This window comes from Callithrix jacchus, chromosome 13, assembly GCF_049354715.1.
Source record: "Callithrix jacchus isolate 240 chromosome 13, calJac240_pri, whole genome shotgun sequence".
NCBI classification, from domain to species: domain Eukaryota; kingdom Metazoa; phylum Chordata; class Mammalia; order Primates; family Cebidae; genus Callithrix; species Callithrix jacchus.
In genome coordinates this window covers 20,920,061-20,937,898 of record NC_133514.1, presented here as the reverse complement: position 1 = coordinate 20,937,898, position 17,838 = coordinate 20,920,061, and the positions used below count along the sequence as shown (strand labels likewise).

Sequence of the window (17,838 nt, the reverse complement as noted above, 5' to 3'; positions counted from 1 at the left end):
TGAGGGTTTGTTATAGAAATTACTTCATCATTCAGGTATTAAGCCCAAGAGCCAGTACTTGCCTTTTCTGCTCCCCTCTCTCCTCCCACCTGTCACCCTCAAGTAGACCCCAGTGTCTGTCATTTCCTTCTTTTTGTTCATGCGTTCTCGTCATTTAGCTCCCACTTATAAGTGAGAACATGCGGTATTTGGTTTTCCTGTTCCTACCTTAGTTTGCTAAAGATATTAGCCTCTAATTCCATCCATGTTCCCACGAAAGGCACGATTTTGTAAGAGAAAAGAAGGAAAAGGAGAGATAACATCTTGTCTGCCACAGCTGAGATTCCCAAGTTCTGTTTCCTTCCCCACTTTCTGGAAATATCCAAAGGCCCCTAGGAAGAGAAGGGTTAGGGCAAGAAGAAAAAAAAAGGCAGGGATATTTTTAGGAGACATTTTGAAGGCTGTTTGGCGACTAGAGGACAAAGTGAAACAGGAAGCAAGAGGGAGGTGAACTTGGCCCATTTTGTCACTTAACTTGGGACTCAGCTGTGGCAGGGACAAGGGTTTTAGATGATTTTTCTGGGAGTGGCCTCTCTCCAAGAGGAGGAAGGATATGGGAGGTGCTCTTTGGGGACTGTGCCTGAGACACAGGTTTATGAATAAAAGTAAATCTGCATCCCGGGCTTCCGGAAATTTTTGAGGGTAGGTTTAAAATTTCCATAGGGGAAGAGGAACAGGAACTGCAAATTACTGAGGTATTGTTACTTTATTTCTATCTGCAAGGTGATGAGACCTTGGCGACATGTGAACTACTCATTGACTAACAAGACGATTAGAAATTGGTAAGTTGTTACTTTTGATTGCTCTTTTTTTTCCCTAGAGGATAGTTTTTTGACTAAGGATGATTTTGTACCTTTGTTATGGGCCGTTATCCAATGAATGCTGCTCATATTCCATGCAAGTATTCCGGAATCCATATCTCACACTTCACCCCAGGGGGCAGCCCTGACAAATATATTTACGCCCTGACATCTCTGATCAAGGCCAAACATCTTAATTAAGCAAAAAGATAATTAGGAGAAAATGTACACCAAGGCATCGCCAACAAATTGGTGAATTCTCCAAAGCTGTGGACATTAGGCAGCTACTGTCTGAAGTTTAACGCAAGTAGTCATAGATGTAGGTCCATCCTCCACATACATTTGCTCAATATTAACTGTATCCAGTACTGTGCTAGGCTCTACAGGAGAGTAGGGGAAAAAAAGGAAGTATTGTCCCTGACCTTAAAATTTGCTAATGTAACTTCCTTTTGTTAAAGAAGAGTCTAAAAAATAACCATTTATGGTCCCGTAGATTCCCTGACACCTACTATGTTTTTAGTATTTTTTTGTTTGTTTCATAAGAGTGATATGGCATCAACAAACCCTAATTATTGTCTCTTTTATCCAAATTGGTCTCATTAAGATTCATAGAGTCCTTTCCAGAATATATTTTATATATAATGAAACAAGGAGAAAGAATATGTAAAGTGTGCAAAATTCCTGGGAGAAATCCCCCTCTGTCCACATTATTCTTACTTCCTACTTGGTGTTTATATGGGAGAATAAAGAAAATTCTGTGCCCCAAATAGGGTAAAAGAGTTGGTGGCTGGTCCTTGCCACTGGCCTATGGCTTTTGTCCAGAGAAGACAGGAATTGGGACCCCTAGCCCCTTCAGAACAGTTGGTCTCTCATGCCCAGGGAATTTGGTTATGGAGTGAGAACAGGATTCTCCTAAATATTTCAACTTCAGAAGACCCAATTGAAAGCAATCTTAATTAAAGGAGGACTGAGAGTGGTGCAAATATGATTTGAACATTGGTTAACTTTTCCTCAAATGGGAATGAATAGGTGGTAAAATCACTTTGATGACTGTTATACAGAGTCTCTGTCCCAGAGTCCTGAAACTTCACCTAATGTCCATAAAGAAATCAGAGTAACTTCTCTGCCAGTATGTGTTGGGTTGGGGTGGGCTGGGTGGGTGGGTGAAGAGTACTTTCAAATGTTGTAGATCCCAGTACATTGCTCTGCAGGGCATGTGTTTAAATGATGGGTAATTGACCCCACATCACTCCCATCCTCATGCCTCATGGTTACCGTGTGTGTGTATTGGGGATTCTGCATACATTTTCATCACATATTTAATTTTCTGGCTTTAAATAGTATCTTTGCCTTTGTTTTATGCTAACAGTGTTCATGAATAGTGAATGTAGGAAAGCATCATTCTGTGTTTTATTTTCACACTATATTTCAGTATCAGGCTATACTTTCAAGGTATAACAATTGTCACTGAGGCACAAAGTTTTAATTAAGCTCACACATGATTATTTTCCAGCAAACTGAGCCTAATTGATGAAATTGCTAATTGTACTTCCAGGTGCAGTTATCAGCCAGTAGTGCATCATTAGTATGCAATATGGCATGGGCTGTTTCATGGTGTGATACCAGATTATATGTTTATTACAGACACATATATTGTCCTTTAATGACATCCATTTGTTCATTCCAAACATATTTATTGAGCACTGACTCTGTGCCAGTTATTAGAGTAATAATAACTGCTGTGGCAAATGAGTTTCCTCACCTAAGAAAAATCAAAGTTAATTATTGTTTTCTCCACATAAAAGTATAAAATGTTATTCTGCAATGTGCCTTCCACGTGGTGATTCAGGGATCCAGGCTCCTTCCATCTTGTGGCTCCCCCACCCACTAAGTTCCCAGACTCTTTCATTTCCAACTGGTCGTTGATGAAAGAGAGGGTGATGAAGGCATACCCCACTTAGATCTTAACCACTTTTACCTAGAAGTAACACATATCACTTTTATTGACTGCAACACACCTGGAGAAAGGGGGCTGGGAAATGCTGTCCCTGGCTGTGAACTTACAGTATCATATCCATTTTATGAGACTCTTTGGGGACTAGCTGGCTATTTCTGCCACAGCTGGCCATGTCTGCCATGGCTAGATACCATTTCAGACTCTAGGGAAATAGCAGTGAAGAAAAACAGACAAAAACATATGGTCTCATCGAGCATAAATTATTGAATTAAAATTCTTAAATTCTTTATGGGATGAGACAGACTATAACCAGGCTAAATCAGTATGTTGCAAAGCAGTGAGAGCTGAAGAGAAAAACTAAAGCAGGAAAAGTGGTAGAAAGCATGAGAGAAGGGTTTGAGATGAGACAATGTGGTCATAGAAAGCCTCTTGAAAGAAATAATACTTTGAGCAAAGAAGCAGAGAGCATAAGGGATCCAACCAGGTGAATATCTATAGCAAAAATATTTCAGATAAAGGGAATAGCAGGTAAAAGGAATCTGAAGCTGGTGAAGATAATAGGAGTGAGGATAATGGAAGGTGAGATCAGAGAAGTAATGGTCAGGCCAGACTGTGTTGGGACATTTAGGTCATAGTAAACATCTTGGCTTTTTTTTTTGGGAGGGGGTAACTTTATTGAGCTATGATTTTCATAAAATAAAATATACCCATTTGATAGGTTTTAAAAAATGTAGACATGTAGACATCCATGTAATCGCCACCACAATAAAAACATAGAACATTTTTATTATCCCCTAATAGTATCCCTACTTATAGTTTATCCCTGGCCCTAAGCAATCACTGACATGTCTTCTGTCATCAGTAATTAGTCATTTTTTTCTAGGATTTCATATAAATGGAAAGGAACAGTATATACTCTTCTGTGTCTGTATTCTGTCACTCAGCATAATGCTTTTGAAATTCATTCATGCTGTTCTCAGTATTGCTACTTTATTTCTATTTATTGCCATTACATGGATTCTATTATGTGGATATACCACAATTTATTTAATCTTTCAACTACTGAGAGACATTTGAGTTGTTGATAATTTGGGGCTTCTATGAATAAATCTGCTATGATCATAATGTGAAATTCTTCTTTTTTGTGGACATACGTTTTTCATTTTTCTTGCACCTAGTTGTGGAATCGCTGCAAACCACAAGGTAAGTATTGGTTTAACTTTAAAAAAAGTCACTGTTTTCCACTGCAGTCACAGCTTTTTACACCTCCACCAGCAATGTATGTGAGTTCCAGTTGTTCCATATCATCACCAACCCTTGTTGTTGGCAGTCTTTTAGATTTAAGTCATACCAGTGGGTGGGTAGTAATATATTATTGTAGTCTTAGTTTGCATTAATCTAAATGACCCTTAATGTGGAACATCATTTCCTGTGCTTTTGATCATTTATACAACTTATTTTGTTGAGTGTTCAAATCTTTTGCTTGTTAAAATAATTTTTTTTTGTCCTATTGAGTTGAAATAATGTTAAAAATATTTTCTGGACATAAGCCCCCTGTCATATATATGCCATCCTTGAATATTTTCTCCTAGTCTGTGACTCGCCTTTTCTCTTTCCTAATAGTATCTTTCAAAGAGTACATGTTCTTGATTTTGATGAAGTAAAATATATTTAATTTTTTGCAGTTAATGCTTTTTGTGTTCTAAAGAATCTTTGCTTAAACTTTAAAGATTTTCAAATTCTAAACATTTTCTTTTGTTTTCTTCTAGAATTTAATTTTAATTTTTAGATTTAACCTTTAAGTTTATTATCTATTTCAACTTAATTTTGGCATATGTGTGAATTGAGGGTGAAAATTAATTTTTTTACATTGCAGTTATCTAGTTGTACCAGCATAATCTATCCAAAAAAACTATCCTTTCCTTTTTGAATTACCTAGTCAGCTTTGTTGAAAATCAATGTACCTTATGGTAAATATGGTAAATTTGTAACTGTATTTCTGGACTCTCTATTCTGTTCTACTCATTATAACGCAATTTTTCACCTATATCACATTGTCTTGATTACTCTTGCTTTATTGCAAGTTCTGAAATCAAACAGTTTAAGCTTTTCAACTTTATCCCCTTTTTGGAAGTTGATTTACTATTTGGTTCTTTGGAGGTGGTTATCTTCTACCAAAAATTCTTCTCAGCTTTTAATAGAGGTTGCATTGAATACATAGATCATTTTGGGGGGAAATTAACATTTTAACAATATTGGATCTCTCCAGATGTGAGTGGTATGCTCTCTATTTATTTAAGCCTTCTATATTTCTGCCAGCAATGTTCTGCAGTTTTTAGTGTATAAGGCTTGTATACATTTTGTTAAATTTATACCTATGCATGCCATATTTTTTGGAGCTACTATAAATAGTACTTTTTAAAAATTTTATTTCTACTTGCTCATTGCTATCATACAGAAAAAAATTGACTTTTGAATTTTGCTTGTATATATTGCACCCTTGCTCGATTCACTTATTAGTTCAATTAGCTTTGTTTGAATGGGGCCTTAGACAGTATAGTAAGTATTTTGGTGTTGATGCTGATGGATCATATGGGGGTATGAGAGCACAAATTTTTGGATCTTAGTTTTTTAACATGTTAAAGGTAAACATGTAAGGCTGTTAGTTAAATGGATCTGAAAGTCAGAGAAGGGTCGTTGATGAATATGTACATTTGAAATCACTAGCTTAGTAATGATAGTTAAGCCATAAAACTTATTCAGATCATCAATATGTAGAAGTTAATGATGTAGAATCAGCAAACCAATTTGAAAAGTCAGCAAGGTATGGAGAAAACCAGGTGTGATACCCTGAAAGCCAAGAGAAGAAAGTGTTTTAAGTAGATTGCTTTGGGAGGCCGAGGTGGGCAGATCACTTGAGGTTAGGAGTTTGAGACCAGCCTGGCCAACATGGTGAAACCCTGTCTTTACTAAAAATAAAATAATAATAATAAAAAAGATCTGGATATGGTGGTGCATGCCTGTAATCCCAGCTACTCAGAAGGCTAGGGCAGGAGAATCGCTTGAACCTGGGAGGCAGAAATTACAGTGAGCTGAGATCGCACCACTACCCTCAAGCCTGGGCAACAGAGTGAGACTCCATTTCAATAAATAAATAAAAATAAGTAGATTGGTCTGCTGTATCAAATATTGCTTATAGATCAAGTAAGATGAAGGCCAAGCTAGACCCTTGGAGTAGAAGAGGTCACTCGTGACCTTGACAAGCAGCTTTGGTGGAGTGCTGGAAGTAAGAGATTGCTTGGAGTAAATTGAGAAGAGAAATTGGAGACAGTGGGTAGAGAGAACTTTCAGGGATTTTACTCAAAGGAGAGAAATGAAATGAAAGTTGGAGGTAAGTGGAGTCAAGAGAGGGTTTTGTGTGTGTGTGTGTGTGTGTGTGTGTGTGTGTGTGTGTGTATGTGTACTTTTTGTTTTTTTGGTTTTCAGTAGGAGAAAAACACGCAGATTTTTTTTTTTTTTTTGAGACAGAGTTTTGCTTTTGTTGCCCAGGCTGAAGTGCAATGGTGTGATCTTGACTCACTGCAACCTCTGCCTCCCAGTTCAAGTGATTCTCCTGCCTCAGCCTCCTGAGAAGCTGGAATTACACATATGCACCACTACACCCAGCTAATTTTGTATTTTTAGTAGAGGTGGGGTTTCTCCATGTCAGTCAGGCTGGTCTTGAACTCCCGACCTCAGGTGATCTGTCCGCCTCAGCCTCCCAAAGTGCTGAGATTACAGACGTGACACAGCAGATTTTGATGTTAGTTTGGATGATATCAAATGACTCAGGCTGATAGGGGAGAGTGAGAGTAGAGTTGCTGGACAAAAGGTTTAATAGGTAAGAAGGGTTGGGATATAAGTGACAGGGAAGAAATGGGCGTAGATACTCATCCACAGAGACTGGAGAGAAGGGAGTGTAGGTATATGCAGATAGATTTATAGATGGGTAGCAGGAACTTGTGAACATTCTCTTCTTATTGCTTTCATTTTCTCACTGAATTAAGTTAGATTGTTTCATTGATGTAAAACATTTAGAACAGTTCCTGGCCTATGGTAAGTGCAATGTGATCTTTGTTAATTAGGTGCTTTTTCTGGTTTCCCAGCATCTGATCATAGAATGATGATTTTCACCTTTGATGCTTGAGTTTATAGGCTTCGAGCTAGAACTGACATCCAAGTTTGGGTTACTGCTTGGTGTTAGCTGTGAAGAACTGTGATCTTGTTGAGTAACTGCTGCATATGGATCTCTGTTCTACAGTGTGGATAGCATAAATAGTCTATACATAGAGTAGATAGGCTATAAATAGGGTAGAAGCCTTCCTTCCTACAAGGCTTCTACACTGTTTATTCATGGAATGATAGAAGCACTTCTTCTCTAAGTGATGAAGGCCTAGAGGCATGGGTCTGTTGTTTTGTGGCCAACTGCATGGCCAGGCTCATTAGTATTATAAATACATAACAGAAGCTAATGTATATATATTCTGCATTTACCATGTAAAGTATGTTATGCTAATTGTTTTCTATTTGTTATTTTCTTTAGCACACTCAACAGCATTGTGTGCATGGTCTTATTACACATTTTACATTTGCGGAAACCAGCCTGCATCAAGCCACTCCATAAAATTAGATACCAGGTTTTTGTCCTCTGATTGTGCTCTTCTGCTCCACCTGCTCCCACTGCCTCTATGGTCAGCTATCATTGAGCAGTGGACAGGAGCACTGGGCTGTCAGGTGATACCGGCTCTTGTGCCAGTGCTACCAGTCACAGGCTAATAGAACTGGGGAAGTGACTCACCTCTTGGGGGATTTTTCATCTGCATTCTCTGAACTCAGATGATCCATACCATTTCTTCCAGCTCTAACATTCTGAGATTTTAATATTTCCATGACTGTCATGTTCACTCCCCATATTTTTTAAGCATCCAGTCGAGGCCTCCCTAGTTGAAAAGGTGATTACATGTTTAATCAGGGCAGAGCCTTAGGCAGCTCTGGACAGCATGAAGCTACCACCTATTGCTTTCTCTCTGTGACTTTCCCCCGCATTACCAGAGGAATTAAATAGCTGACACTTCCCCAGCCTGGGCTCCAGGAAGAGCCACGAGACAACCCACTAGGTCCAAGCCACAGGCTCATCTGGCTCTTAGAACACTTGTCCAAAGGCCTGATGGACTAGTTTTAGTGTCTGGTATTTATTATCTTTGCAGAACCTTGGCCAGGAGCCTGGAGCCTGGAGCCTGGACGTGCGGGGTTAAGTGATTAGACATGGGGCTCTCATACATCTAACTTTAAAAAATCTCAATTACATCAAAAAAGGGTCCAGGGTAACAGATGGGGTCCTGGGGACGATCGTGTAAATAACAAACAAGTGCACTTGCCATGATGCATGGCTGGTCCCAGGGAGCACGAGGGAGCTGGCGTTTGGGCATGCTCCCCTGCTGGGGTGCCCAGAGGCAGAAAGTCCAGCAGGTGGCAGCGCTTGCAAACTGTACAGTCTGCACTGGCACCTGCAGGCTCCTGGGGGTGTGGACTGTGGGTGAAGGGGTGGTGGTTGGGGGCGGCAGTAGTGGTGGGGTGTTCTGGGATTTCACAGAGGCTAGCCAGAGAAGTGTTTTGTGAAGCAGGTGGGTAGAGTCAGGAAATGAGTGCACATCCAGATTCTTGCAGATGCAGGGACGGAGTGGAGAAGACATTGACCAGGGCAGTAAGTTTGATTTGGCAGTGACCTTTTGGGTGGGACACTGGATCCCGGGAAACATAATTCTATAACAGAGGACGCCTTTTCATTGAAAGGGAGATGGAGATATCTTTAATCCAGTGTTTTTGCAGATTAAGAAACAGAGGCCCTTGAGGAAGAGGCTGCCCAGCTTGGTTGGTAGCTGGCCCTGATCTAGACTCCCAAGACCCCTGGTTCCCTGGCTCCTTCACCGTTCCTGCTACACCCAGCTCAGCTTCCTGTAGTGACCAGCTATGTTTGTGAACAAGAATCTGGCCCCTTGCCTTTGTGGGTATCCCTGAGATCTCACAACCTGACAAACAATTCGGGGCTATATGAACCTTCTTGAAGAGTACAAGGCTCCATTGTCTGTCTTTGCTCACAGCACCATGGCCAGAGAACCATCTTGTCATTTTCTCATATGCACAAATGCACACACATGTCACACATGCTTTGCTTTTCTCTCCTTGACGATGGTCTTTTCTTTCTGCATGTTCATCGTCACTCATGGTGAAGAGCACTCATTGAGTGGTTCTCTGGGTGTGAGGCTGCAGGCAAAGACAGTCAGGCCATCGAGGTCTAGTGGCATGAGGAGCCATGGGACTCCATCGAAGCGCACTCCTCCTGGAATGGAATGGCCAAGGCTGGAGTCTGCTCTGCCACTTCTGGACTCAGGACCTAGAATTGGTCACATGACTTACCTGAGCCACTATTATAGAATGGAGCTAGAATTTGGAAGCAACCAAGTGGCATATTCCATGTGAAGGGGCTTTATATAACCCATAAAGTGCAATGTAAATGTGAAACATTCTGATTCTAATCTGAAGTCAGGGAAAGTTGTTGTTGGCTGGATTTAGGAATGCAAGAGTCTGTGAAACTGACTGACGTTGGGGCCTCAGAGGATAGGGGCTTGATGGGAAGAGGGAATAGAGTCAGGGATGAAGACGAGGCTCTGTACTCAATGTAGCATGTGGAAGGGTCATAGAGAAACCAGCCTGGGAGCAGAAGGGGTTCCAGATGGGATAGGAAGGAAGGTTTGTCAGTGGGCACCCAGAAGATGGATGTGAGGAGCTTGGATTTGTTTCATGAAATGGGGAGTCACTTGGATAGTTTTGAGTGGAGTGATGTGACAAACAGTGCTTTGCGAGATCTACTAGAAGACTAGATTTATTCATTTATTCGAAGTTATATATTGAGTGTCTGACACTGTGGTAGATTCTAGGTGTATAATGGTCAGTTAAACTGGATAAGGTTCCTGATTCATAGCACCTAGAATCTAGTGATGAACTGAGGAGGTAGAGTTGCTGGAGAATAGGGAAGGAGGCTTCTAGGTTCTATAGGATTCAAGTATGAGGTTACATTCATACTCAAGATTAATTACCAAGGCCAGGTGCAATGGCTTACACCTATAATCCTAGCACTTTGGGAAGCCAAGGTGGGAGAATTGCTTGAGGCCAGGAATTCGAGACCAGCCTGGGTAGCACAGCAAGACCCCACCTCTAAAAAAATAAAAGGCAATAAATAAATAAGCCAGACATGGTGGTATACACCTGTGGTCCCAGCTACTTGAGAGGCTGAGGCAGAAGAATCACTTGAGCCCAGGAGTTGAATGTTACAGTGAGCTATGATCATGCCACTGCACTCCAGCCTGGGTGACAGACTGAGACTCTGTCTCTTAAAAAAGAAAAGATTAATCCCCAAGAGAAGGGTGGTGGGCATCCTGTAATGGGGCATTTTCCAAGAAGATGTAAATCCCAACCATGATTGTCAAAGACACCATCCCTGATATCAGAGCAGACCCAGTCTAATTGTGAAGCCTGAGATCTCCATGAAAAGTCGGTGACAGATTCCAGGGCAAGTGAGATCTCAAAGGAATGGTTTGCAGTTGCTTTCAGTTCTGCGTGGGTTACCTCTTGATGCCCCAATATATTAGACGTGGACTTTACCTCTAGAAGTCATTCTTTTAGGGAGCATTGGCTTTCTCTCTCTATTCCTCCTAACGATTTATTTCAGTTTGTGCCAATGCAGTTTTTGAGCATTTTCTTTGTATGTGTTAGAGTCATTTATCTCAGCTCTTGGACACTGGATATGGCAGAGTGTGCTATATGAGTGGCAGAAATAAAAGACCATCATCCAGGGGAGGAAAGCAAACCATGTATGTTCATTGTGTGCATATAAGAGGGGGACAGGATGGTTTTCTGGGACTGCAGGCGAAGACAGACTGTGGAGCCTTGTACTTTTTAAGGAGGTTCACATAGCCCCAAATTTCTTGTCAGGTTAGGAGCTCTCAGGGACACTCACAGAGGCAAGGGGCCAAATTCTTGTTCACAAACATAGCTGGTCACTACAGGAAGCTGAGCTGAGTGTAGCAGGAATGGAGAAGGAGCTGGGGAACCAGGGGTCTGGGGAGTCTAGATCAGGGCCAGCTACCAACCAAGCTGGGTAGCCTCTTCCTCAAGGGCCTCTGTTGCTTATTCTGCAAAAATGCTGTTTGAATTAAACATCTCTTCATCTCCCATTACCAAATATTCAATTTCCTCTTTGTTATAGTATAGCAGGATCCTGGTTTTTAGGTGGGCATATTTCCAGGAGGAATAGCTAGGGTGCTCAAAGACTGCAGTTCTTATCCTTTCTGGCAGCTTAGTGTGGTCACATGGCTAAGTTCTGGTCAAAGATGGAAACAGGTGCTGTGGGAGATTCTGGAGTGGTTTTTTCTTTTTTTTCTTCATTCTGATGCTTTTAACAGGGTCCCTGGGCAGCCCTCCATAGTCAGAGCAAGGAATGCTGGGAAGATCCTGGGTCTGTCATAACCACAGAGCATCCATATGAGGCCAGACTTTCTATCTCTCAGGTTCTTTTTCTGGAGAAAGACTTTAACCTCTACCTCATATCTAGTACCACCATCCAGGTACTGTGAAACCTAACTCTGATGGACACATTGGGAAACAAGGTCCTTTCTTTCTTTGTCTTCAGAATCCACCATTTGATCCCACGTTGAACGTCTCTGAACCAACTCTTGACAGCTGTCCTAGGTCCATAATTATTCTTTACCTCCCCTGGGCATAAAGCCACTGAAATGCCTGTGGTGTTTCTATTCTTAAAGGCTTTTGGTTGGGTTTAGAGATGATGAAACAGGCACTAAGCATATGTGCAATGATTAGCACAGGGTTGGTGTGTAATAGCTGCTGAAGGAATAAACGTTGCTAGAGCCCAGTTTGAAGAATTCTGCCCATTTCCAATCTCTTATGGGTGTGTGCTGATACACATCTCATCACTTCCATTGTCAATCCCCACCCCCTTTCTTTTGAATCAATGACTTAAGGAAATGCCACTCTTTTTCTTTTTTTTTTTTTTTTTACAGTTTTATCCATATAGCTTTATTTCTAGGAAAACATTTTTTTTAAAAATTTACTTATTATACTTTAAGTTCTGGGGTACGTGTGCAGGTCGTGCAGGTGTGTTACGTAAGTATACACATGCCTTGGTGGTGGTTTGCTGCATCCATCGCCTCATCATCTACATTAGGCATTTCTCCGAATGCTATCCCTACCCAATCCCCCACCCTCTGCTATTCCTTCCCCTAGTCCCCCACCCGCCAGACCCCAGTATGTGATGTTCCCCTCCCTGTGTCCGTGTGTTCTCATGTTTAACACCTACTTAGGAGTGAGAACATGCAGTGTTTTGTTTTCCGTTCTTGTGTCAGTTTGCTGAAAATGATGGTTTCCAGTTTCATCCATGTCTCTAAACATTTTTAAATTAAATGCTGTTCGTGCAAAGCCCCAGCATCCTAGGCCAGTCCTCCAAGTACACAGCTTCTCTGGTTTCTCAGTACAAAACATGGATTGTCCATAACAGTAGTTCAGAAATTCCTGCAATTACTCTGTCTTCTGCCAGATTGATTCTTGAGCCTATGTGATTTTATGAGAGGGTGTTGCTGCCAAAACTCTGCTATCTCTTTTTCCAGTAGTGTAACATGTAATTCATGATGGTTTATGGATGGGAGTCTGCCTCTTTTTTGCCTTCTGAGTGCCATGTGCATTTTTACAGAGGCCTGATTATTTTAGTGGTTAATGCAATAGGGGGCACCTGGGACATGGAGCAAGCTGGTGGAGGAGCCGTTTCGAGGCTGTGAGCTATTTGGCACCCTCTATATCACACAGCCCAGGGAGAGGCACCCTGAACACAGGACTAGGTCTCCCCACCATTCCAAATAGAAGCAAGTGGGCACTTTATATTGTGGCATTGACTTTGAACAAGTATCTGGTTTCAGAAGGCTATTGAAAAGGTAAATGGGTGCAAGGATTAACTCCAGCCAGATGAAATCAGAAGTAGAAAGGTCACTAGTCCTCTATTTTTTTTAAAAAAAGTTGTCCATGTTACAAAACCAATGCTATATGAAAGCACTGGTTTTGTAAAAAGAAACATCAGATAAATTAATAAACTGGTGTATGTGCATATAATGAAAGATTATTCAGCCTTAAAAAAGAAGAAAGTCCTGCCATTTACAGCAATCTGGATGAACCTAGAGGACGTTATGGTAATTGAAATAAGCCAGTCACAGAAGGACAAATGTTACATGATTCCACATCCATGAGTATCTAAAATAGTTAAACTCAGGAGCAGAGAATAGAATGGTGTTTGCCAGGGATTGGGGAGAGCATGGGAAAGGGAATTGTTACTCTATGTGTATAAAGTTTTAGTTTTGCAATATGAGTAACTTCTAGATGTGTGCACAACACAGTGCCTATAGTTAGCAATACCATATTGTGCACCTAAAAATGTTAAGAGGATAGATTGCATGCTAAGTGTTCTTATGCACATATGCACACACACATACATGCACATAAGAACAATAAATTTTTGGAGGTGATGGATGGGTTTAGTACCTTGATTGTGGTGATATCACAGGTGTATGCGTATGTCCAAACTCATTAAAATTTATACATTAAATATGTACTATTACATATATAATTTGTATCTTAATAAAGCAAATATATATCATACATAATATATAATAATATAAATATATGTATACATATGATATGAGCCAAAAAAAGAAATAAGAAAGAAAACTTCAGACTTTGAGTCAATGCAAACACAATTTCCTTAGCACTCATGCCACCCCACCCGGAGGAAACTGTGGTTCGAATATGAGTGTGTATTTTTTGGAGTTTATTCTGTGAATGTGTGTGCATATGTGCCTGTGTGTGTCCTAGATGGGATCTTCCTGCTGTGTGTCTTGTTTTCCTTGCTCAATGGCATGCCTTTCCATGCAGATCCCTCTGGATCTGCCTTAGTTTTGTTCACTGCTGCTTAGCCTTTCATGGCATAGATGTTGGAAGCCATTTAGCAGCTCCCATCATGAGGGGCTTTATGTTCTTTCCAGACCAGCGGTCTACAAACTGAGCTCTGAGGATTCTTCAGGAGACATCAGAGGGGCCTCATGGGACCCCAGAAAGAAGACAAGATAATTCATAGCCTGTGGGGCCTCAGACCCTTAAGGGGCAATAATCAAAGCAACTTTTCTTTTATTATTTTCTTTACTGAGCTCCCACAAAATTGTGTTTGGTAAAAAGCATCTTGGGACTAAATACCTTTTTACACCAGTGATCTAGTTTAGCATTCTCACTTTAAAGTTATTTCAATGCAGGCTCAGAAAGGAGAGGTGACTTCTCTAGGATCAGGCACACAGTCCACAATGCAGTTGGTCTCAAACCCAGGTCTGGGGCTCCGTTTCAGTGTCTTTGATGCTCAACCCTCAGGCTCATCCTATTTTCTTCCAAGATTTGTTCACATCAATTACCAATTAGAATAGATTATCTGGTCCTGATCCTGAATTGAGGCAGAAATGTTATTATTATCAATCCACAGGGCACCTAACACATTTATGGCTTGCCTAACTCTGGATGGCCTAGTTGGAGGCGAGGTTGAAGCCATCAGGAAGTCCAGCAAGAGACCAAACTCAGTGCCTCTGTCAGACTGGGATGGGGGTCTAGTTGACATATAGCTTAGATGTAGACTGCTATTTCTTTCATTTCATTCATTGGGCACCTACTTTTTATGGATACTATATTTCCATGAACATCATTCTATTTAAAATCATAAATTCCTTATGAGATATGGATCATTCCTACTTTAGAAAATGAGGCATAGAAAAGCAGGATGACTAGTTGCGAAGGTTCACTGAAAGCTTGAACCAATGACCTTCTTTAAAATCAGCCCCCTTTTTTCCTAGCTTGACAGCTTCTTCCTGGACTTGGTAAAAACAGTGCCCAGCATGTGTCTGTGTGGCTGCCTTCTGTTCACAGGTCATACCTCTCCCAGCATCTGCATTAAGAAAGGATCCTGGAGACCAGGTCTTGGTGCACACACCTTGCTTTATCCCTCTTCACACTTGTCTCCAGGCTACACCAGGAGCTGTGTCATGTCAGGACTGCCAAGAGCTGCCTTTTCCTTCTCTGGCTTCCCTCTGATTTTTTCCTTTTTAGAGCCCACTGGGCAGGACTAATATGCAGTAAAACTGATTTGTGCACTTTCCAGCTCTGGCTGAGAACAACAGCTGTATACATTAGTTTGGAGGTATTTAATGGATGATTTATAAGATATTCAAGATAAAATTTGAGAGATACATGGGGAGCGCTGAGGTGCAACATTCTTGAGGAACAGAGAACATTAAGTACTTGATTGGCTGAGATGATTTAGAGGGCTGCCCCGGGCAGCCGTCCAGCCATCCTGATGTTGTTCCAGCCACATAGTGGGCTGCGGCTTCTCTCCTGATGGCTGCAGCCCACAACTTGGGTCTGGGATAGAGATTGGCTGGACAGCAGATCTCAATGGAAACTTGTGCTTCATCCATGACCAAGGCCTGAGGGCTTTCCTTCTCACACCCTCTTAGGGATGCAGCTTGAATTCTCTAGAACAAAGTATGGCATTCAGAGGATAAGATATGTCCTGGGGAAAGGCTTCTAGCCTGATCTTGCTCTTTTGTAGAGCACTTTGGTGTAACAGTTCAGCAAAATTCAAAAACAAACCCTGAATGGGAGTATGGCATGTTCTAGACAGATCTAGGGGAATAGAGATGAGGAAGTCAACAGGGTTCCCAGATTCAGAAAACTCATTGCTTTTCCTCTCTTGATATTTTCCAAACAAAGCAATTATACCTGCTCTAAGAGAAAATATGAAATTAGAACTGTTTAGAAAAAGCTGTCTCTCTGATGACTGATTCCTAACACAATAAAGACATTGAGATGTCATTCATCTGAAAAGTTCTATCCTTCCCATGTTTACTTAGTATGCACACAGTCCCCCTTGCTCATGGTCTTGGTCACTCATGTTCTCAGGGGGACCCACGGTACCTTGTAGCTTACTCTTGGCAAAACTATAACATAGCTAAGTGGCTCCATGTCTCCCCTCTCTAAAGATCTCCTTCCTTTCTTTCCTCTCCCCTATCACTCTCCTCCTACAAACAAACAAGATTCACCAACCCTGCACCATCTTCAGCGCCATTGCAAAGCTCCTGCTGCATTTCCAAACTATCATTTGCATCCAGACTTTCAAGGACAAAATAGCTCTGAGACCCAAACAAACAACTTCCCTAGTGGCGGAATTTCTCTTGGTGACAGAAACTGATACTTGAGAGAATAAACAAGGAGATGATCCTCCCTGGCCTTGTCACATCCTATCCCATGGATAGGCACCTGTTAGTCTTTTCTTTATGTTTAGCAATGGGGTCTTGCTATGTTGCCCAGGCTGGAGTGCAGTGGCTACTCACAGGCATGATCCCACTACTGATGAGCACGGGAATTTTGACCTGCTCTGTTTTCTCCCAGGGCCAGTTCACCCCTCCTTAGGCAATCTGGTGGTCCCCTGCCAGAGCCTTCTCGTTCTCCCAAGCTGGCCCTCCCAGACCACTGGGATGAGTGAAAGAAAGAGTCATGGGTGTATGCTCTCAGAAGGCGCATTCACAACCTTTTTGGGGGTGTGATTCTTGGCATATCCAAACATTTGATTCTGGGGGCCAATCAGAAAACTAAAGTTGTTAGCTTCACTCAAAGAATACTTGCTATTGCAAATAGAAATATGAATTTACCCAAAGGATGGAATGGGGAGAAAATTGTTAAGGATAGAAAAACAAAGACATTGGGCCCATTTGCAAACATTCAGAAGCAAAGGAGGTTAGCTTCTGTGCCAGGTGACAGGTTTACTCATCTACATTCCTGCAGCTTTTTACAGTTGAGAAATTTGAGGGCCAGAGAAGTTAAGTGGCTGGGGAAAGGCACCCCACTAGTCAGTGACCGGTTCCAAGTTTGTACTCACTCTACTTGTTGTTAAAGCCCAGGCTTTAATAATAATAATAATAATAATAATAATATCTGGAGTCAGGTCTCTCTGTGGGGAAAAGGGTGCCTACTGGCCCACCCCCTCAGGGCCATGTTTGTGGCATCCTGAAAGTGCCATCTGTGTGCACAGGGCTAGCCTCCCTGGTCCTCAGCCCCTGCTTTCCACTGTAGTGGCACTTTGTCTGCCCCCAACCCTGCTGCTCTGGTCAATGAAAAAAAGATGCAAGCTAATTAGCCACATTCCTGTTTCATGAAGGGTGTGAGAGAGATCCAACAAGAGCTTCCTCTTTTTGAATAATGGCTGCACTGTGGCTTCTCTGCACTCAGCAGCTCTGAGGTCAGAATACACTTCAGACATCATCAATATCCTCAGCAAACAGTTCCCAACCATGGCCAAGGCACTGTGATAGGCCTGGAGAGAGAGAGGAATGTCAGATGCTCTTGAGAAGTTAATTTAATTCAATTTAATTGGAGTTTGCTGAGGTCTATGTGTGCTGGATATCATGAAAGGTGATGAGAAGATTAAGATAGAGGCTAGATTGAAGGGTCTTATTGTCTAGTAGGAGAAGTAGGCTATGCTGATGAAAACTCTATTAAAATACAAGATAGCATATGCCAAGAGTCCATAAGTAACAATTGAAACATGAAGTCAAATACAAGACATGTTCCTATAAGACCTGGATTCAACTCAGCGCTTCACCTAGCTGTGCCGTCTTAAGCAAGTCACTTAACCTCTCTGAACCTCACTTTTCTGAACCATAAATAAAATGATTATAACCCGAGGTTATCCTGAGATGTAAATAAAAGATAAGATAAATTTAAAATTATTCAATTTATATCTGACATCTAGGTGCAGATAAAAATTTAGACAAATAATTATGTATCGGGGCTGAACACACTACATTTTTTTTTAATGGTTTAAAACAACAACCACTTATTTAGCTCACA

The 17,838-nt window shown here is 41.4% G+C and overlaps 1 long non-coding RNA gene across 1 annotated transcript in view; it reads left to right on the top strand.

Annotated features, from left to right (window-relative positions):
- LOC144578940 (uncharacterized) overlaps nt 1–17,838 on the top strand; it is a 308,082-nt gene that overhangs the window by 92,816 nt on the left and 197,428 nt on the right. Inside the window, exon 4 of the long non-coding RNA XR_013525538.1 lies at nt 763–821. This is a non-coding gene — a long non-coding RNA (uncharacterized LOC144578940). The remainder of the gene's footprint in view (nt 1–762; nt 822–17,838) is intronic.